Source organism: Mesoplodon bidens (assembly GCF_964165515.1).
Source record: "Mesoplodon bidens genome assembly, chromosome: X".
Classification (NCBI taxonomy): Eukaryota; Metazoa; Chordata; class Mammalia; order Artiodactyla; family Ziphiidae; genus Mesoplodon; species Mesoplodon bidens.
Genome location: NC_138163.1, coordinates 113,363,305 through 113,384,712, shown reverse-complemented (window position 1 = coordinate 113,384,712; position 21,408 = coordinate 113,363,305). Strand labels below are relative to the sequence as shown.

Sequence of the window (21,408 nt, the reverse complement as noted above, 5' to 3'; positions counted from 1 at the left end):
AGAAAGCCCTCCGCCCAAGGCTTGGGAGTGCTTGCTGGAATCGTGAAGGAATGTGACCCCACCATGCCATCTTCAAGATTGTGTTCATAATCTTTAAGCACCTGATGCACTCAGTGCATATTCTTGTTGAGACACTGTTATACATAGAAGTTAGTTTTTATAGTACTATCAGTCTTCACATTCAGATATGCTGGGCTGGCCTGGGAATCTAAAGGCCATATGTGACATTATTTCTGTGGGAAAATGGTGCTGACTTCCTAAAAGAAAGTCTTATAAATGAACCATTTAGAAATTAAGGCTCTGTCTACACAGACTCTGGCCTTATAGTTAAACAAATTTTAATAAACACTGCGATTACTAAAATAATCCAGTTTTGCTCATAACGTCAAAGTGGCACAGTTCCTTATACCTAACATAATAGAAATGGTGTTACTGAAAAAAATTAGTTTAATATTTTATGAATTTCCTGCACTATGGCCAATTTTGGATGTATCCAGCAATGAATATACTGCTCTCCCTGGCCCCCCCTAAGCTTTGCATTTAAAAACTAACAAATAAATAATCTTACACACACACAAACACACACCCAGAACAGAAGGGGTGTTATATCAGAAGGTAACTAAAGTAGTAATAGCAGCAGTAATAATGATGATGACAAAGTAGTAATAAGAGCAAGAAGAACTAACTCTTTTTGAGCATTTACCATTGCTAGGCATATTCTAAATACTGTACATCCTCTGGCTCATTTAATCCTCATGAAAATCCTGTGAGGTAGATATTACACTATCCCAATTTCAAAAATGAGGAAACAGGTCAGAGATTAAGCAACTTGCCCAAGATCACAGAGCTAGTTAGTGTCAAAAGTAAGATCTGAACATTTGAGCATTTTACCCCCAGAGATTTTATTTTTAACCACTGCAATCTGTATGTAATTAAATAATCTAGTAAACTCTTAAAATAAGCAGTACTTAACTCAAATTCATTTTTAAACAAGATTGGTTTGGAGACCAAAAAAAAAAAGGTCCCATCTCGCCTTTTATCAGAAATATGTCCTTCAACCAAGCTAAGACTGAACACATTTATGGATAACAAATTCTAAATGTATTTTGCTTTGCTTTTATCACTTTGAAATCCCTCAATTGTTTGAACCATACAAACGGCGGTAACAGCATGCAACTTCAACAACAAACCAATAACACTTTACTTTAAAATCTTTTGATCAAAATAGAACACTGTCCATGTTTACCACTAAGTAAACTTGGGTAAAATAACTGCAGGAGTTCCCATACCCTTGAAAAGTATCAGAACAGCAGCAAGAAATAGCGGGAACAAGATATTCCTTTTATGACAAAGAAAAATTCTGTTTTTTCCACAACACTGTCACATCTGCTCTAAGGACAAACATTCACCACAAACATTAACCTGGGATAGACTGAACTTCAATTGTATTTCAAAACGTGTGCCTAAATTCAGAAATTCTCCACTGACCATCTAAAAAGACGAACAGTTTAATCTCCCAGAAGAGCCACCTGATCCACATAACAGATAATTTTGGATAGCTTAACCTGTGCTCCCTACCATCCCATGAGTAATTAACAAAAAGCACGCAACCCCTAACAACTTCTGGAGCACAAGCTGTTTTTTTAAATCACCTACTTGAACCTCAGAACTTGCCTTCCCAGGAAACAACGATCTAAGGTGCCAGGTTTCCAAGCTAGTCCACTAAAGCTTAAACACCCATAAGGTTACAGGTATAATAAAATACCGAACCTGCATGGGCAATGTTTCTATGGGAAAACCCATTTAACAGTCAACTTAGAATAAAAGAATATCCCTGCCCCAATAAGCCTTGGAAGTAAAAAAGAGTTCCTCCCTCCTCTAACTGGGAGTCAGCTCCCCTAGGACCACAGGCCTAGGCTTCCATGATCAAGGCCAAGGAGGAGGAAAGGCATGAAAGAGGGCAGTCGACAGTGTATCAGGCTTCAGAGTTAGAAGGACAAAAAGGCAGAGCTGTAGTGGAAGGAGATCCTGGGATGAGGAAGGCACGACCTACTTGGGAATAAAGGATGAAGGGTGGGATGGCAGCTAAAAGGAGCAAAGGAGCAAGGAAAAAGTGTGTGAGGGTCGGGGTGGGCTGCAGAAGACCATGAGGGAACAGTGGCTACTCCTGCAGCAGATGGGCTTTCACAAACTTTCCTCCTTAATGCTTCAGAGAAAGAAGGAAAAGAAACCGTGGCAAGGGTCTTGACACTGCCTCCCTCTCTCTGGCTACTCTCATTGTCCTTTGCAAGAAAGAATGGAGTGTGGGTAAAGGGCTCCCGTCCGGGTCCCTCTTGACCTCCTAGAGCACACGGACTCAGAGAAGTTTCCTCGCCCTCCTTGTCATCATTCATTCTGCCGAAGACTTCAGAGTCAACTGAGAACTAATGGAAAGCTCCAGATACCAGCAGGAACAGCATCAGAAAGAGAGGAAGGAAAGGAAGGAGAGAAATTTGAAGCAGGAGAGAAGTGGGATGTTAGAGGGTCAGACAAATAAATTAATAGAACTGCCAATAAATTAAACTATAATAAATGTTCTTAAATACTTAGGATTAATTCATTTTGACAGTTTCAAAAATTTCATAGGACCATTTCACTTTTAGACAAATGAATATTTGTGGTCATGGTAATAAACTGAGGCTTATTATAAGGAAGGTATGAAAATAAACTTCTAAATACATATGAGACAATCTCCAGGTGTCTTTTCTTTATATAGGGGCAATATAAATCATTTCAGAAAGGCTTTTTTATTTACTTGGTGAGCACTCAGTTACATTATCATTTGTTGATTTTTTTCGCCTCAGTAGCCCAAATACAGTAATTACCTTCACAAGTAAGGAATATATTTAACCCTTTCCTGGGACTATAACTATTATGAAAAACTTGCTCTTTCATTACCAAACATCGCCCATGAGGATTTCAAGATATTATATTTCAAGCAAAGCTCTAAACTCCATAAAACATAAGCAGATGCGTCCTGAGGAGCACAGGACTTTTTTTTCTTCCAGCCTCTTATGCCCATGTTTCCAGAACTTCCAGCCAGGGATAATTAATTCGACAGGTAAACCTAACCAAATGACCTGGTAGAGGATGAGTGCCAGCACTTAGCATTTTTTTTTTTTTAATTTCAGCTTTCAGCGGCTATTCTTCCAGTTGAACTCTCTCTTGAGCAGAGATAATGGCCAGGTAGGCAAGTTCAGCATCAAGTCAAAGATGCAAGAGCAGAGACCAGTGGGGGACAAAAGTGACCAATGACCATATGCACTGGGAAGATGTTTCTACTGTTTCACCAACGTCTCAGGTCTTTCACTCCCTAGCCCCATAAAAGATTATGCTGGATCCCAGAACAGCTGCTGTATTTTCTGCAAACCACAAACTGGGTCCAAAACCTCTGTACTAGATTAAAGAGAAGAAAAATATCTGCTATCAAGTACTTCACTTGCTGGAGAAGGTGGGTGAGTGGGTATGTGTGTGTGAACCTCCAAGTTATGATAAAGCAAATTCAAATCCTTATAAACAGTTCATATTTTATTTTAGTAATATAATTTGAAAAGCTACTCAGGACCAGAATAAACAAGATATCTGATCTTTGAAGTATCTTGGGCATGCTGAAACTGAAGGCAAAGATACTGAAAACATTTGAATTTCAGATAGGTCACTACCGACTACTAGGAATCCTCACTAATCAGCAGACTTCTGCTAAAATGTTAACCTCTGGATAGAAAATAGAAAAATCTGCAAAGAAAAAAAAAATGAGGGCTTCCCTGGTGGCGCAGTGATTGAGAGTCCGCCTGCCGATGCAGGGGACATGGGGTTCGTGCCCCGGTCCGGGAAGATCCCACATGCCGCGGAGCGGCTAGGCCCATGAGCCATGGCCGCTGAGCCTGTGCTCCACTACGGGAGAGGCCACAACAGTGAGAAGCCCGCGTACCGCAAAAAAAAAAAAAAAAAAAAAAAAATGAGATTATCTTCAACCAAGGACACTGAAAGCTTTTAAGATTACCAACAGAACTGAAAGTTTCTTTGTAACAAAAATTTCCATTTTCATAAAATATGTATTAATCAGCACATACACTTATGCAGAGTATAGTAGAAAAATCACATATTCTAGAATCAGACACACATGAGTTTGAGTTTTAGCTCCACAATTTACCAGCTATATGACCTACTCAGAAAAGTTACTGAAGAATACTGGAGGTTAGTGTTTATCTGTACAACAAAGATAACATCTCTAGCACAGGGTAGCTATGAGGATTAAATGCAAACATACATAACCCACCAAGCCCAGTGCCTGAATACTCAATGTTAGCTCCCTTTGCTCCAACACAAACTGTACAGTGTGTTGACAGTGTGTCAAAGAAACATGTGGAAGAAAATTCAGAGTGACAGAACACAGATTATTACGTTCGGTCAAATGTAAAGATAAAAATCACATATGTAATATTTACCTTCACTAAAGTGTGGAAAAGAAGCTAAGTTTGTCAAATTGTTCTTCTTTCCCATTCATTCTTGTTCTTTTACAAACCAGAACTAAATACATCGCATGCCAAAATTGTTGTCTGGTTGAGAAACGTTGCTGATGAACATGGAATTGATAAGCCCGTCTGGACCAAAGGTGACAAGTTTTCTTAAGCAATGTAAATAAATTACGTTTCAGTAAGGACATAAATGTTTTGCATCAACGGTATGAACTTCTGACTTTATATGCAACTTACTTTATAACCCACCTTGTCCCCCATCCCATCCCCCCAAATCCTGCTTTTAGGCACCTTAATAAGCCGGCACACAGCACTAAACTATAGAATTCCAACTGGGAATAACTCTAATTTGTTGTTGGACCTCAGAGGACTGCTTGTGTGATCTTCTTTAAATGAACGTCAACAGTAGCTTCTCCTTACTCCACACCTGCCAACAATCATTGCAAACCTCCTTCAGAACAATTACTACTAACCATCCCCAGGTCTCTCAACACCCTCGACAACACCAACCTTGGTGCTGCTAGTCTTCATTCCCAAACGCTTTGCTGGGGCTTGAAACCAGTCCACAGAGGTTCACTACTTGCAATGCCCAGGGTCCGGCGAGGAAGGACATCACCCCTCTCGGCTCGGGGGGCGAAGGCCAACCCAGGCCCCCGGCCACTCCCTCTCTCCTCGGCCTCCAGGGGCGTCCCGGGAGGGCGCGGGCGCGCCAGGCCCTGCGCAAACCTCCGGCAACCCCGCATTTCCCGGAGTCCGCCGCAGCCCCGGGCCGAGACGAGCCCTCGGGACACCCGCAGACCAGCACACGCCCAGCGCCCGGGAGAGGGGTCACCGGGACGACCCCAGGGCCACCCCCGACGTCCCGGCTCGGGCAGGTGCCGGGCCTCCTCGCGGACACTCACCCGCAACCGCTGCTCCCCGTCCGCCGCTGCCGCCGCCTTGCCCTCACGCCAGTCGCCAGCTCCCACGGGGGGTCCGGCCCCGGCGCCGCTTCTCCGCCCGACCCCCCCTTGGGTGCGCGCTGCGCGGGGCCCGGGTCCGGTGAGAGGAGGAGCAGCCGCCGCCGCCGCCGCCCCCTTTCCTCCCTCCTCCTTCAATGCGTCCCTCCCACCGAGACCCGCCTCGTGTTTCCTGGATCCGGTCTCGGCGAGAGCTTGGCAAGCGAACCTCCGGCTTCAGGGTTCGCATCGAGTGCCATCGTTCGCCAGGCACAAAGATGGCGCCGCCGGGGGGACTGCCGATGATGATCTCGCGAGGCTTCCCCCACGACCACGGGAGGGCGGGGACCCACAGGAAAGGCGGTCAATGAGGGTAACCTAAGCTGACTTCACAGCAAACGCTACCCCATATCGGAAACGTGCAGCACCAGGCGAAGTTGTTGCGCCTGCGCGCGGAAGGACGAGGACGCATGCCCAGAACAGCCCCCGAAATAGGACCCAGTTCTCCGTGTTTTACCTGTTTCCTCTGGAAGCGCGGGGCGGAGAAGGAGGGGGCGGAGCAACCAGGACCGAAACCAGGGAAAGGATTGGGCGGGACCCGGAGGCGAAGTGAGAGACGTCCCTTAAGGCTTGGTCATCCCTCCAGAGCACGAACAGCCTACACACTTTGGCGTCTCTGGGAGTCCTCCAACCCTTTCCTGTCCCTACTCTCCGTCACTGAGTATTCTTTGCAGAGTCTCAGCTGCCCCTTCATTCTGTTGTCGGGTCGCTTGCTGTATGCAACCACAGCCCTCCTGTTTCTCACATCACCATCTAACTTTCTCTTTCATTTTGGCACTACATGAGCCTTCCAAATCTCATACTAAAATAGCTGCTTCTGCTCCTGATTTATTTTTCCTCGCTCATTCATTTATTCATTCATTCAAACTCCCTGTTTTTCAGAGTTTCCTATGTGCCAGGTACTGAGGAAACAGATGTGCTCTGACCTCAGGGATCTGTTGGCCTAGGATGGAGATGCGTGAGAAAAAAACAATGATGACAGTTCAGTACAGTGAATTCTGTGATAGAAATGAGTACAGAGAGGAGTGACAGATATTGGAGGCGGGGTGTCATGAAATACTCTATCAAAGAGAAAATTCTTGAGGGGAGTCTCACAGTCATGGGGTTTAGTCCAGTGAATCAGTCGGGGTGATGTCAGGAAACAAACCACCCCCAGTATTTTCACGGAGAGAATTTAATATAAAGAGTTGATAAATATATAACCAAAAAGGCAAGAAGAGAACCCTTAATATATTGTTGAGGTAGCAACTGCAGGAAGCAGCTACTATGCCTAGAACTGGTGGAACCAAGGAAAGCAGTTGGGATTATTACAGTCATTACAATTCAGATATTTAGACCAGGGGCCTTGTTGGAGCTGAAACTCAGACCTCTGAGGAGGAAGCAGCATCTGCCGATGCTGGTGTCTCTGAGGGAGGCTCCAGATGCTGTGTCTGCAAGTGTGGGGAAAACTGCAAACTGCATCCAACTGCTGCTGTGGGAAGGAACTGCCACTGTCCTGAGAGCTTCCAGTCTCCCTGCAGCCTGGGAATGAGAATGAGACACATAAAGCAGAGTTGAACCCGGCCCACATTCTAAAGCAGAGCAGCTCCAGTGTTGAGAACCAGTCATTTTAGAAGCTGGATGTGGTCAGAAAGGGAGCCATTCGCTCCTGTCACACACCCACGCATAGTGGGAACCAGTGTGTTAAAACATTTGTAGAAAACCTGCTTCAAGTTCAGGGTTTCATACCAAACAGAGCTGCCCCAGCCAACTCACAAAACCATGAGTGAGCAATAAATGTGTATTGTAGTATGGCACTGAGACTTTTGCTTATTACATGGCCAAAGTGGAACAGCAGCTCTATCCACAAAGTGAGCAGTTGGTCTCCTTCTGTCTTCTTGCCCCACCATCCCTAGATTGCCATCCTAGTGTATTTGGTCCAGAATGGCTCAACACCACATGACATTCCAGTCATTAGGAAAAGGAAGGCCTACCCATTTTCTTTAAGGGCACTTTCCATGGGTTGTTAACATCACTTAATCATATTACTGTATCTACCTGCAGGGTAGACTGGGAAATGGGGTCTCATTGTAAGCAGTCTTGTCCCTAGCTAAACATTCTATGACTTTAGAAAAAAGGTTGGGAGGACAACCAGCAGCCCCATAAAATAATCAAAACTCAGGTCTTTACTTAAATTATTTCTTCCCTCTCCCAATTGGGTCCTGCCCGCAGTGAGGAGCTTGAAGTCAAAGCAGCAGGTATAACCCTTACCTTTCTGTTCCTTAGGCTTCTATTTCTCCTCCCCTGTTTTGCTAACCGCAGTTTCTTCTCCTCTAGGGAATAAGAGGGTGGGAATGGAGGTGGGCAAATTATTGCTTTACAGGTACAATCATGAGATAGCTTTGTCCTCTCTGGATGTGACAGGTGTCTAAAGTCAGCTCTCTCTCTCCCGGTTTCACTTGGGGGTTCTTCTTAGGCTCCCACCGGGAAGACTTGGTAGCACATCCTAGGACACAAACGATGCTCTTTCCTCTATCTGGCCTCTCTCTCCTCAGCCCCTTGTCTCTTTTACGTTTTGATGCTGCTGTAAGTCCTCTCTAGGCGCTCAGTGCTTTCTATGTGATAGGCATTCAAATGCTGGCTCTCTCATGGGGTGAGTATGATTCTTCAGCACGTTCCTCATGGCACAGTTGTTTGCTATGAATCAAGCTTTTCTAACTTCTTCTCAGTTCCTGCCATTTGTAGAATACCCAGAACTTCTTACTTCTGGTATCTCGTCATCCACTGGCAAGGCACAAGCAAGAGGCTCAAGCTTTTTTGCTTTCTGCGAAAGTCACTTGATCTGTGGGAAACTCACAAATTGTGGCCATGTTGAACAACAGACATGCTACCCTGTCATGGCTGCTCAGCAAGCTTCCTGCCTTCAGAATTCTTCTGGCAAGAAGCAGGCAGCGGTGTCTATATCAACACAGCTCTCCAAACTCTAAAGATAGGTGGTTGGCTCTCCCTAATATTCTCTCTCTAGATTGGACCTATAGGTAGCCGCAGTTCAGTAACGAAGCAGCTGGAGAGTGATACATCTTGAAGACACTCCTGACTCAGCTCAGAAGTCCCCTCACTTGGCTTTGCCTTCCCCAATGGGAGAGAAAATCTACAACACTCTCTCAAAGATGATAACTAATAAAAATCTCCCTTCTAGTCTTCTCTTTTTTAAGCTGGAGGAAGTCACAGGGCCAGTTTTGCCACCTCCTGATGAGCCTTTAGGGAAGGCGCTAGAAGCTCTCCCCCAGAAGTTCGTTGCAGCACTATTTACAATAGCCAGGACATGGAAGCAACCTAAATGTCCACTGACAGATGAACGGATAAAGAAGATGTGATACATATATACAATGGAATATTACTCAGCCATGAAAAGGAACAAAATAGTGCCATTTGCAGAGATGTGGATGGACCTAGAGATTGTCATACACAGTGAGGTAAGTCAGAAAGAGAAAAAGAAATATTGTATAATATCTCTTATATGTATGTGGAATCTAGAAAAATGGTACAGATGAACTTATCTGCAAAGTGGGAATAGAGTCATAGATGTAGAGAACAAACTTATGGTTACCAAGAGGGAAAGCGGGGGGTGGGATGAATTGGGAGATTGGAATTGACATATATACACTACTAGGTATAAAATAGATAACTAATGAGAACCTACTGCATAGTGCAGGGAACTCTATTCAGTGCTCTGTGGTGACCTAGATGGGAAAGAAATCTAAAAAAGGTGGATACATGTATACCTATAAGTGATTCACTTTGCTGTACAGCAGAAACTAACACAACATTGTAAAGCAACTATACGCCAATAAAAATTAATTTAAAAAAAGAATGTGGTAGAACTTGGAATGTATCCTCTTCAGCTGTATCAGACACATGTACCATTTCAGATATTTTTGGCTTCACTTGTTGAATTAATAAACTATCACCATGTAACCAAACCACTTTAAAACATAATAGTCTAATATAGTAACCATTTTATTTGCTCATTATGCAATAGATTCTCAATTTGTGTTGGGCTCAGCTGGGCAGCACTTCTTCTGGTCTCACCCAAGGTTACTTATGGTGATAAGAATAGAGGCGATTTGGGGACTTCCCTGGTGGTCCAGTGGCTAAGACTCCACGCTCCCAATGCAGGGGTCCTGGGCTTGATCCCTGGTCAGGGAACTAGGTTCCACAAGCCACAACTAAGAGTTCACATGCCACAACTAAAGATCCTGCACACAGCAACGAAGACCCCACATGCAGCAACTAAGACCCAGCGCAGCCAAAAAAATAAATAAAATAAATATATATTTTTTAAATGTTAAAAAAAAAAGAATAGAGGCAATTCATGGCACCAACAAGGACTCCCTCTCACCAAGTCACCTCAGCTCTACAGAGTATGGTCTAAAATCTAAAATGTTAGCTGGGCCTTTAATGGGCCATTCATTAGACTGTCTGCTTCTGAATGATGAGGTATATGATGAGACCAGTGATTCTCATGGTCATGTACAACTCCTTTGCAGTAACACGGGTCCATTGGTTTTAGGCAATACTGTGTGGGATACCACATCAATAGGTGACCGTTTTGTAAACACTTGAATGATGGTGCTGCTGGGGGAACTGTGAATAGGAAAGGCAAACTCATAATGAGAGTCTGAATCAGTTCTGGAAAGAATGAACTTTTGCCCCACTGTCACACACACACCCCTTGTGGAAGGGATCCAAAGTAATCAATTTACCCAAGTGGCTGGCTGGCCTCCTTGAGAAACAGTGCCATAATATGGCTCAGTGTTGGTTTCTGCAGGTGGTGGATTGGGCCAGTAGTAGCTAATTGTGCCTTAATGAGAGGGAACCCTTGTTGGACCTGAAGGGCCAGCCTGGGTTCTGTTGGCAGGATCACTTGCTCTGCCTTCTTGTAGAATAAGCCTATGAGGAAACATATTGGTGACAGGCTGCTTGGTGCTAGGAAATCTGGATTTGGGGTGCCAGCTGTTTATAGGCATTATCTGGGACTCTGAGGCTGATAAGATGTTACAGTCCTTCTGTGAGGGAAGGAAGTCCCACGGGAAGCTGAGTTTGGGTGAAACCCACCCCTCTGGGAGAAGGGCAGATCTCTGGTTCCAGTTAGCTTTTTACCTGCAACCCAGCATGAATTTTCAGGATCAACTTCAGACAAATTTGTACTAAAAATACTATATTTAAATTACGTTAATTTTCACTTCTGTGTAGACCCCTTGATTTATTTTTACCTTGTGATTTGGTGATTCTCAATGGGAAAGGGGTTCCTTATAATCTAAAATTTCCCCTATAATCTACTTTGCTTCCCACCTAAGCTTCATTAGTACTTGCCCCTGTACTGGCCAGTACTCTAAATTATTGAGTGTGTCCGAATGCCTTCTGAGCTTGCTGGAAGAACTAAAGGTAGCCTCCCCTCACTTTCCCTATCATAACGAACAACAGAATTGAGCCCCTTTATACAAAGACACCTAAAGAGGGGAAAAATTATTAATTAAGTGCAAAGGACAAAGAAGGAAGAGACACCAGTTGCTCATCACCCCCACCGTTTTACCCTTGGTCCCAGGACAGGACATGCCCATTGTTTCAAAATTCTCCTACTTAGGAGTTGTATATCTGGTGATGGATAATGGAAGAGTGCTCCTCCTGGAACATGATTCACCTATACTCACCAGGACTCTTTTTGGAACAAGCCAGAGGAATAGCGTTGGGTCTCAGGCTGTCACCTGAACTGGATGCATATAGTACACCAATCTCAGCAACACCAGCTGGTGGCCAGGATCAATCCTTTCATATTCCTCCCTTTCTCTGCTAGACCCCACTACTAAACACCAGTGCCTCCATCCAGTGGGTCAACTCCCCACTGGATCAACTCTACCAAGGCAGTCATCTCAGGAGAGCTAAACTTTCTCTCAGGAGAAAAAGTTTCATTAAAATTGGCCCAACATCTTTTTCTTGTTTGCAGTCAAAAGTCAATTAATAATAGGGATAGAAACATTTAGGGAGCCAGTTCTCTAAACCAGTACAAAGTAACCTTTAAATTTTTCCCCCAAAAGTCTATTTCAAATAGACAATATGTTCAATATTTACTGCTAAATAAATGTATTGTGACTTTCCTTAACGCTAGATCAGCTCAATGATGCTGTAAAAGAATCCTCATACACAGGCTGACAGAGCCCACCTTCCTCAACTGTTAAGTTGAAAGAATCACAAATAGATTTCTTTTTAAAAAAAATCTCTTCTCTAGGAAGCCAGCAAAGTAGGTTTGCTACAGACCCAGTGGGTGGATAATGGTGGATGGGACCCCTCCGAGACGGGAAAGGAAAACACTGTTTTTGGCTAGACAGGTAGAAGAGAATGAGCGGGTAGGTGAATTAGGAAGAATTCATATGGAGTGATCTCACTAAGATTACAGCAACGGTATAGAACATTTGTAGTGAATACTGTGATGCTCCACCAAGATTCCCCTCTTCAGGGTAATGTATCTATTCCTGAATTGCTGGGGCTACTGGTTCTCAACAGCTTACATCTATGTCCCTCGCTGGGAATTGCCTTTGCCTTCAGGCGAATGCCTCACAAAGGTTATGCACTCTCCCAGTGGATGGCCCACAACCAATGACTGGCTGATGTGGAACTATAAAGGCTTGGCATCTTTGCATTAATTTGAGACAACTCTGAAGGACCATTCCAGCTCCAGAGCTCCATGTGAGACAGGCTGAAGCCTTGGTTGCAACTTCATTATGGATCAGGGTCTCCCTCTCTCCAATCTTGTTTTCCTCACATCCTTACAGGTGCATCTTCCAAGAGGATTTCTCAATCACCTTCTGCACTCAGTTACTCATCTCAAAATCTGTTTCCAGAGAACTTAATCTTAGACCTCTGTATAGTAAACCTATGTATAATTGCACTGAGTTGTTTTATTTGTCTAGTATCTACCAACCCTTCTTCTAGTAATTCTCTCAGATTTCCCTTGCTGGGGGATGGAGGAAACTACTCTCCTCTTTAAATGTACTTGCCTTTAGTGAAGTTGCCTCCACCTCCAGCTCCAAGGATGATCATAGTACTTTGGCCATTCAGAACCTCAGATTCCTCAGATCCACAATAATTGGTTCAGAGGTGGGTACATGATTTAGGCAGAGCCAATCAGATGCAATGAGGCTCTTGCTGGGACATCCAGGGAAGACACTCTCACCTTTTTCTGAGTGTTTAGAAGATCTGGAGTTTCTATAGCCATTTCATGACTGTAGTGGGAACTCCTGCCTAAAGAATCGTACCAACCAAAAGGAAGTGAACTGAGACATGAAGAAAGAGAAAGGGACAGAGAGGAACTAGGTTTGGGGAGCATCATTTGAACTCCTGCATCACACAGTACCTAAAACCAGCCCTATGCTCTATAGTATTCAGTTACACGAACTAATACATTTTCCTTTTGCATAAGCCTATTTGGGATAAATTTTCTGTTGCTTGCAAACAAAAGAATCTAAACTGATAAACTATGAATGAATAAGAAATTAATGGTTTGAATATTCAAGACAATGATTGAGTATAGGGAAGGCAAAGTGACCAAAAATATTTATATTCTGTATTACTAAAATATCCTTGTCTAGTGCTTATTGCCCAACACATAATAAGTTCTCAAGACTTAAGTGTTCAATAAGCATCTGTTAAATTAACTGTGATTCTACAAAAGGAACCTGGAGAACCTAAGTGACACAGTGAGTTTGGAAAAAGGGAAATTTTAAATGCCTTCTCACCAAAAGTGATTTATTGGTTGATACTGCTTACAAAATATTGTAACTGAAAATCTTCTTTGCTCTTGGGAAGATCATAGCCAACCCCTCAATACACATAAAAAATGCTTTTGTTTCAGCCATTTTCTCTCCCAGGTGGTCTTGAGGTCTTTCTGAACCACACAGTTTCCTTTTCATAGTAAACATGGGTTAGTAAAAAAAGACCTTTGACAGATGAAAATTGAGATTAAGTGAATTGCCCAAGGTAATGGGTAACCGGTCCAGCTAAGATGGGAGTTTGGGTCTTCCCTTCGCAAATGCAATAAGCTCTCTGCCAGGAAAATCAGAAACAACCAGTGTCCTTTATTCATGGCCATAGGAATTCATTCATTGTTCCACATACATTTACTGAGCCAGGTTCTGAGAAAACAGAGATGAGTACAACAAAATCCCTGGCTTCAGGGTATTTCCCAGTTTTGGGGAAAAATGTCACATAAATAAGCGTAATGAAGTGTAGCAAATGAAGCCATGGTTCATGCCTTTGGTGTTCTAGAAACTATGGGTCTGGAGAAAGTGTTTGGGAGAGTGAAAGTTGGCAAAAGTTACAGGAAGTAGTCAGTTGTCTGGGGAGATTGTCCCGAAGGAGGTCATGTGTAAACTCATAATAAAAACGAGTAAATACATGTTCAGTTTTGTTTTTCTTTAAATTTAATTTTATTTATTTTTGGCCGCGTTGGGTCTTCGTTGCAGTGTGCAGGCTTCTCCTTGTGGTGGTTTCTCTTGTTGCAGAGCACGGGCTCTAGGTGTGTGGGCTTCAGTAGTTGTAGCATGTGGGCTCAGTAGTTGTGGCTCACGGGCTCTAGAGCACAGGCTCAGTAGTTGTGGCACACGAGCTTAGTTGCTCCGCGGCATGTGGGATCTTCCCGGACCAGGGCTCGAACCCATGTCCCCTGCACTGGCAGGTGGATTCTTACCCACTGTGCCACCAGGGAAGTCCCATGTTCAGTTCTTATAAATGAAACAATAAATATTCAAAGTTAAAGTTTATTATTATTTCGATTTTACCAAGGAGAAATTACGTGGAGAATTTTTTAGAATTTCTCTTTTTCACACCTAAAAAGATCATTGTTTGACTCTCAAATCCTGTGCTCCTGATCAGAGGGTGCTGTTCCATAACTTCTCACTCTATAATTTTCTGACCTGTGGTCATCCACATACAAAGTTGAGAGGGAATAGCTGGGAGATGGTAAATCAGGGTATATGAGAGTGAGTCCTTTTGATATTGTGATTGTTAAAAAGGGGACAACAGGCCCCAAATGGAGTCACTTGTGCTAAGCTCACAATAACAAACTAAGACTTATAATATCTAAATTTCAGTTTCAACCTCTTTCAGAAGTGGAACTTTAAACCAGTCAATCTGGAATTACCTGGTCAGTACTACTGAGTACTAATCTGCCTGATAGACCCCTGTCATCCCCCAAAGAAAGGTGACCTGGCCTGAAACAATCAGCTCCTTGCTAGAATAACTTCCTTGTCCCACCTCCTTCTGCCTATAAAAAGTCTTCCATTTCGTATAGCTCTTCGGAGCTCCTTTCTATCTGTTAGATGGGATCTGCCCAATCCATGAATTGTTGAATAAAGCCAATAAGATCTTTAAATTTTACTCAGTTAAATTTTGTTTTTTAACATGATTTATAATAAGGGATATATTTGGTCTTTGTCCCCATTCTTGGCACAGAGCTCTAAAACCCTTAGAATTTCTTAAGTGATAAGAGCTCTAAAAGTGACTTTAGTTATTCATAATAAGCCCCTTTCAACTACACCTGAGTTTATGCTAATAAGGTGACTTTTGGAAAGCCCCTAAGAATGGGGGCTGGTTGCCAAGCAGACCAACAACAACGATTAGAGGGTTGGAACTTTCAGTCCCATCCCCCCAACCTGTGGGGAGGGGAGAAGGACTGGAGGTTGAATTACTCACCAATGGCCAATGATTTAATCAACCATGCCAACTTAATGAAGTCTCCATAAAACCCCAAAAGGACAGGGTTGGGAGAGCTTCCAGGTTGGTAAACACATGGAGGTTCTGGAAGGGTGGCATGTCCTGAAAGTGTAAAGAAGCTCTGTGCTCTTTCCCCATCCCTTGTGCTAGGTGTCTCTCCCATCTGGCGGTTCCTGAGTTATATCATTCTATAGTACACAGGTAGCCTAGTAAATAAACTGTTTTCCTAAATTCTGTGAGATATTCTAGCAAAATTAATCAAACCTGAGGTCATGGGAACATCCAATTTATAGCCAGTTGTTCAGAAGTACAGGTGACAACCTGGACTTGCAATTGGCATCTGAAATGGAGAGGGATGGGACAGTCCTGTGGGATCTTGTGGGATCTAATGCTGTCTCCAGGTAGATAGTGTCATTGACTAGAACTTAGTCATATGACTACATCTAACTTCATATGCCCAGGAAGCAGGTTAGAATGGATTTTAGTATATGTAAAATCTTTTTGTAGATTCTTATTTTACCTATCATTATATCAAACATTTTCCATGTTATTTTCATAGTCTTCATTACTGTGGAAGATTTTATTATTGTTGAAAATATGTGCTATCCCTTTCCTCTGGTGCCATCTCTGCGGAACAAAGTCCTGGTGGGCCTCCCCATAGGAGTGGCGTCTGCCCCATTGAAATCAGGCTTGGTCATGTGGAATTTGAGCAGAAATGATATATCCCACATTTGAGCATAAGCTGTAGGAGTTATTGTACTATTCAATCCTTGTTCTTTATTCACTGCTTTGAGACCAATATGGAGCTAGTCCTTCCAACTGGGTCCTGGGACGAAGCAGAGCTACAGCTGAACTGCAAAGGGTAGGTAACTGAGTGAGAAATAAACCTGTGATAAATCACCGAGATTTGGGGATTATCTGCTACTGCAGCAAAATCTAGCAAAAGCTGACTGGTACAATAATTATAACAGCTGCATATTACTCCACCATGTTATGTACCCTGATTTTTTTAGTCCATTCTTCCAATATTGGCCATTTAAGTGGTTCCCAATTTTCCGATATTAAACATAATGCTGAAATGGACACGTGCAGTTTTTGTTGTTGTTGTTTCTGTTAAATTATTTCCTTAGGATACATTTTTCGGCATAGAAAACTGGGTCAACATGTATGATCATCATTACCGCTCTTATTCCCAAAAGGGGTATATCGTCTGTGTATTGAGTCAGGTTCCAGCAAAAGCCATGAAAACCACTCTAGTAATTTTAACAGAGGGAAAATAAAACAGGAAATTGACTTCACAAGTAATGGAGAAGCTAAGAAGTCAGTAGTGAAATAACCCAGAGATTGACAACAGCAGAAAAATTCTGCCACCCTTGGGGATGGAAGGACACTTGGAGGAGGTGGTATTACCAGAGGGCAGAAACTAGGGCCATCTGAAGGGAACTAGAACTATGACTGGGTCTGCCTGGTCAGAACTCTCCAGTAGTAACTGGGATCACCAAGGAAGGTTTGCTTTGGGAAAAGCTGGATGCATGGAAGAGATGCTGTAAGAAACAGAAAAAGAGACAGAGAAAAATACTTCGGACTCTTCCATCTTCTTGCTCTCCAATCTTCTGCAAGTATTGTCCATTGGGAAAACCTACCCAGAGGCCAGAGAACAAAGGAACTTGGAAAATATAGTTTTCTATGACACAGAGGGCAAGAGAAGGACAGCGAGGTATCTGAAAGCAAATTGGACAGTAATGGATGAGTAAACCACATTACCAGTCTTTCCAGCATTGTACATTATCATCATTATAAAAGCTGCTATTTTGGCATGAGAGGCAATATAGTTTAGTAGTTGACAGTACTGACTCTGAAGTCAGACACCCTTGGATTTGAAACCTGCTCAAAGCTCTTCCTGGTTATGTGACCTTGGGTGACTTGCTTAACTTCCTCAACTCCCAGTTTCCCTTATATAAAATGTTGTGAAGAGACTTCCCTGGTGGTCCAGTGGTTAAGACTCTGTGCTTCCACTGCAAGGGGCATGGGTTCAATCCCTGGTTGGGGAACTAAGATCCCACATGCCTCACAGTGCAGCCGAAAGAAAAATGTTGTGAAGACCAAATACATGAATATAAATACAAAACACTTAGCAGAGTCTGTAGCATGAAATAGGTTGTATGGTCAGGCCACACAAGATGGCTGTTCTCTTGCTCTCTGTACAACCCCTGCCTGACCAGTGCTTGCTTCACCTCTACCACACACACACACACACACACACACACACACACACACACACACACACACACACACACACACGACTGACCTTCCTACTATTGATACTTGCCCCAGACCCCAGATAGTGATTATTCTTATCCTATCTTATCTTCTTTGGCGTGCCCCTCTACTGGTTTCCCTGGTTACTAATGATGAACTCACCTGATGTCAATTCCCCTATAACTGGAAATCCCCCTCCCTCTCACATACCACTGGCCAGAACTTAGTTCCATGACCACATCTAAGTACAAGGGAGACTAGGAAGTGAAGTTTTTATTTTAGGTGGTCATGTACTCAGCTCAAACTTCTATTATGATAATAGAAGAGGCAAACAGATATTGGGGGAAAACTATCGGCCTCTGCCATTCTGCTCTTCTGGCCACGCAAACATCTATGTGTGCTCTTCTTCCCATACATAGAACATACCCATCACCAAGGGAAACTTCCAAGTACAAGTCCATTACTACTGGAGGGGAGCAAAATTTGCCACTCCAAAATACGATTATCTTGAGCTGGTTAAGTTCAAGAAGCAAAAGTCAAGAGAAGCTCTGAAAACCAAGTAGAAGTCACCCTTTTGTAAGGGACATTTACATTTATAAGGGAAAACTCCGTTTGTAGGGGTGTCTCCCTCTCTGTACCAGGAAGAGGAGAATGACTCTAAATACCCGGAAATCTTCATCAAGGGAGAAGGCAATGACGTAAATCTGTATACCAACCATACCCTTGTTTACTGTGCTTTGCCTGGTAACCTCTCCAAACTGACTGCCCCTGCTTCCCGCCCACCCCACTTTCCCCGGCCCCATCTTCCTTTGTCTTTAGCTGAAGGTGGTATTTAAGTGATGGTTCAGGTCATTTTGGGGGAGTTACTCAGTTTTCCTAGGTATCTCCCATGTATAAAGAGAAGTACACGTTATTAAACTTCTGTTTTTCTCCTGTTAACCTGTCTATTATTACAGGTTTGTCTCAGCCAAGAATCCAGAAGGTTAGGGAGAAAATAATTTTTCCTCCCCTACACTGACTCTAATAATCATGGGCATTTGCCAGGCTTTTGGTCTCTTTGGCTTTCAGACTCCTGTAACACTTAATAATAGGCTTCTGTTGTATTTGCTGTTTGTCAATTACATATAGAAGTAACGCACTGCCGGACAGCAGGAGTCTATCTTGACTATGAACTTCTCTGGAGGAAAGAGGCAGGAAGCAGCAGGGCACAGGGATAGATGGGTTCACAGACCCCAGGAACCAGACCAAGATGTGCAAGTACCCAAAACTTGGTCCTATGACCTGTCATGGAGCCCTGGAGCTGGGGCTTCCCGTGGGAGTCAAAGCCTTCCTGCCCCTGGGCACCCTCCTACAGCTGCCCCAGTCCCGCAGCTTCTCAGCCGAAGATGTGCAGCAAGTGGTGGACACCATGGGGAAGCAGTGGTTCACACTGCAGCCAGGGGACCCCGGCATTGGCTCTCATCCAGGCCAATCTTGGTCACTTCCTGCAAGTACCTGAGCTGGATCTGATGCCCTTGGCAACCCTGCAGGCCCTGCCCCTGATGCTTGTTTATGGCACATTCTGGCAGCACTGGCCATCCATCCTGCTCAAAGGCATGTCCTGCTGGGGAAGGATGCACATCCACCTGGCCACAGGACTGCCTGGGGACTGTGCACAGTGTCATCAGTGGCATGTGGCCAAATTGTGAAGTGGCCTTGTTCATCAATGGGCCCCTGGCCCTGGCAGATGAAATACCCTTCTTTCTCTCTGTCAGTGGGGTGATCCTGATTCCAGGGAATGCTGATGGCTTCCTGCTTCCCAAGTATTTCGAGAAGGCCCTGCAACTACGCCCCACCCAAAAGCCCCTCTCCTTGGCCGGTAATGAGTAGACAGAGTGTCAGAGTGGCCCCAAGCACTGCTCCAGAGGGTAAAGGATGATCCAACAATAAACTATTCATTAAAATAAAGAAATGTAAATAGACAATCAAAAAAAGAAACTCATGTTTGAAAAAAAAAAAAGAAGTAAACACAGCCCAAGATCTCTTCCAGGCAAATTCTCTTACTGTTTCACTGTTCTCTGTGCTGACTCATCTTCCTCTCATTCAACCTGATGACTGCTTCCTTAAGCTCTTCATAATAGGTTCGGGTGGGAAATTGTCATCCCTAACACAGTGGTCCCTCAATAACCAAGGGGGAATGGTTCCAGGAACCCCACAGTACAAAAATCTGTGGATGATCAAGTCCCTTATGTAAAATGGCGTAGTCTTTGCATATAACCTACACACATTCTCCCGTATACTTTAAATCATCTCTATATTACTTATGATACCTAATACAATGTAAATGCTATATAAATAGTTATAAATACTATGTAAATGCTACATAAATATTTGCCAGCAGGGTAAATTCAAATTTTGCTTTTTGGAACTTTCTGGATTTTTTATTTTCCTGAATATTTTCTATCCTAGGTTGGTTGAATCCATGGATGCAGAACCTGCAGGTATGGAGAGTAGAGGGATGCTCTTTACCTCCGCTCCAGCTCTCATTTACCTGTCAAGAAGGAAGGTCCTTGGGGAGCCATAGTATTATCTCTTGCCAAGTCTTCCTTTTTGGCCCTTTAAACTGCTTCACTGTGGAGTTGCAGAAAGCAGTTGGCTTTTTCAATTGTGTGGAGCTCTGAAATCAGAGGCCACAGGCAAAGAATGGCTCTTGACACAGCTATGTTCTCTTCCATTTTTGGTTGCTGTCTGGCTAGCTCTGACTGGGGTCCATCCCTCTGTAGGATGTGGCTAAAAGTAGGAAGAAACAGCAGACACTGCTAAACTTGTAAATCTTTCTTCTTTTCCCCACTGCTATTGCTTCTGATGCCTGTGAGCTGCTTTCCAGGATCTTGCCGACCTTTGTGAATGCTGTGCCTAGCTAAGATTCTATTTCCTCAGAAGAAAGAGAAAATGGATGCTGGGGGGAGAACTAGCACTTTCTGCCACAAATGCCTATTGATTCAGACAGATTCTTAATTTCACTCCAGAAAGTGAGTCAGCAACTTGTAGAGGGCACGGGGGCAGTGAATAGAAAACTGGCACCCTCAGATTGCCATATCATACAGTAGCAAAGGACTCACTTTCAAAAAGGAAATAGCCAGCTCCTCCCACAAGAAAAAAAAATGCAGCTAAACTTTTGCTAGTTTTGATATGATTGGTATAAATGCTCAAAGAATGTCTCATAACTAGCAGTGAAGCTGACTTTCTGGGCCCTGTCAAAACCTGATTTTGAAAGTCGAGTAAAACAGCTACACAGTGACTTTAATAACTGTAAACATGAGAAAACTCAGGCACTATCACAACTTTTTTAATATGCTTGTCAGACTGCTGACATTACTTCCCCAATTCTTTTATTCTTTCAGATATATTTAATGCGAATTTGGAGCTTGTAATATATTCCAAATACCTGATAATGTTTCCTCCCTTCTTATATTATAAAATAAACCTTTAAAGAGAATGAAAAATTAATGATTGTCACCAAGAGATTTTTCTTTCTTTTCTCAGCATGTTCATTTTATGATATGTTATTTTCTTGATGTTCATTTCGTGTGATAAATCTACCCCATATTCCTTTATCTCTAGCACTAAAGATACCTTCATTAATTTGCACTGTCTAAATACAAACTGAATACCAATTTTATTTGAGAATGGAGACAATGACCATTCTCAGTGGGAGTTTTGGAAAAAAGTCAACAGATTTTAAGAAATTTGTATTATTATAGTTATTTATACTGGTATGTAATATAAGGGTGTATTTGGTCTATTTTGTTCACTGCTCTATACCTGGTACCTAGCACGGTATTTGGTGGACACTCAATAAATATTTATTTGGTTAATGAATTCATGTATTTTTCTTTTTAATA

The 21,408-nt window shown here is 43.1% G+C and overlaps 1 protein-coding gene and 1 pseudogene across 3 annotated transcripts in view; one reads left to right on the top strand and one right to left on the bottom strand.

Moving 5' to 3' along the window:
• TAB3 (TGF-beta activated kinase 1 (MAP3K7) binding protein 3) overlaps window positions 1-5,691 on the bottom strand; it is a 108,206-nt gene extending 102,515 nt beyond the window's left edge. For both annotated transcript variants that reach the window (XM_081222363.1, XM_081222362.1), the window contains exon 1: window positions 5,420-5,691. The gene's annotated coding sequence lies outside the window, so the exon portion shown is untranslated. The remainder of the gene's footprint in view (window positions 1-5,419) is intronic.
• A 13,000-nt stretch (window positions 5,692-18,691) lies between these two features.
• LOC308608945 (tRNA 2'-phosphotransferase 1-like) lies at window positions 18,692-19,435 on the top strand (annotated as a pseudogene). Its single transcript has one exon. The product of its transcript is annotated as a tRNA 2'-phosphotransferase 1-like (transcript).
• Window positions 19,436-21,408: the final 1,973 nt, after the last annotated feature.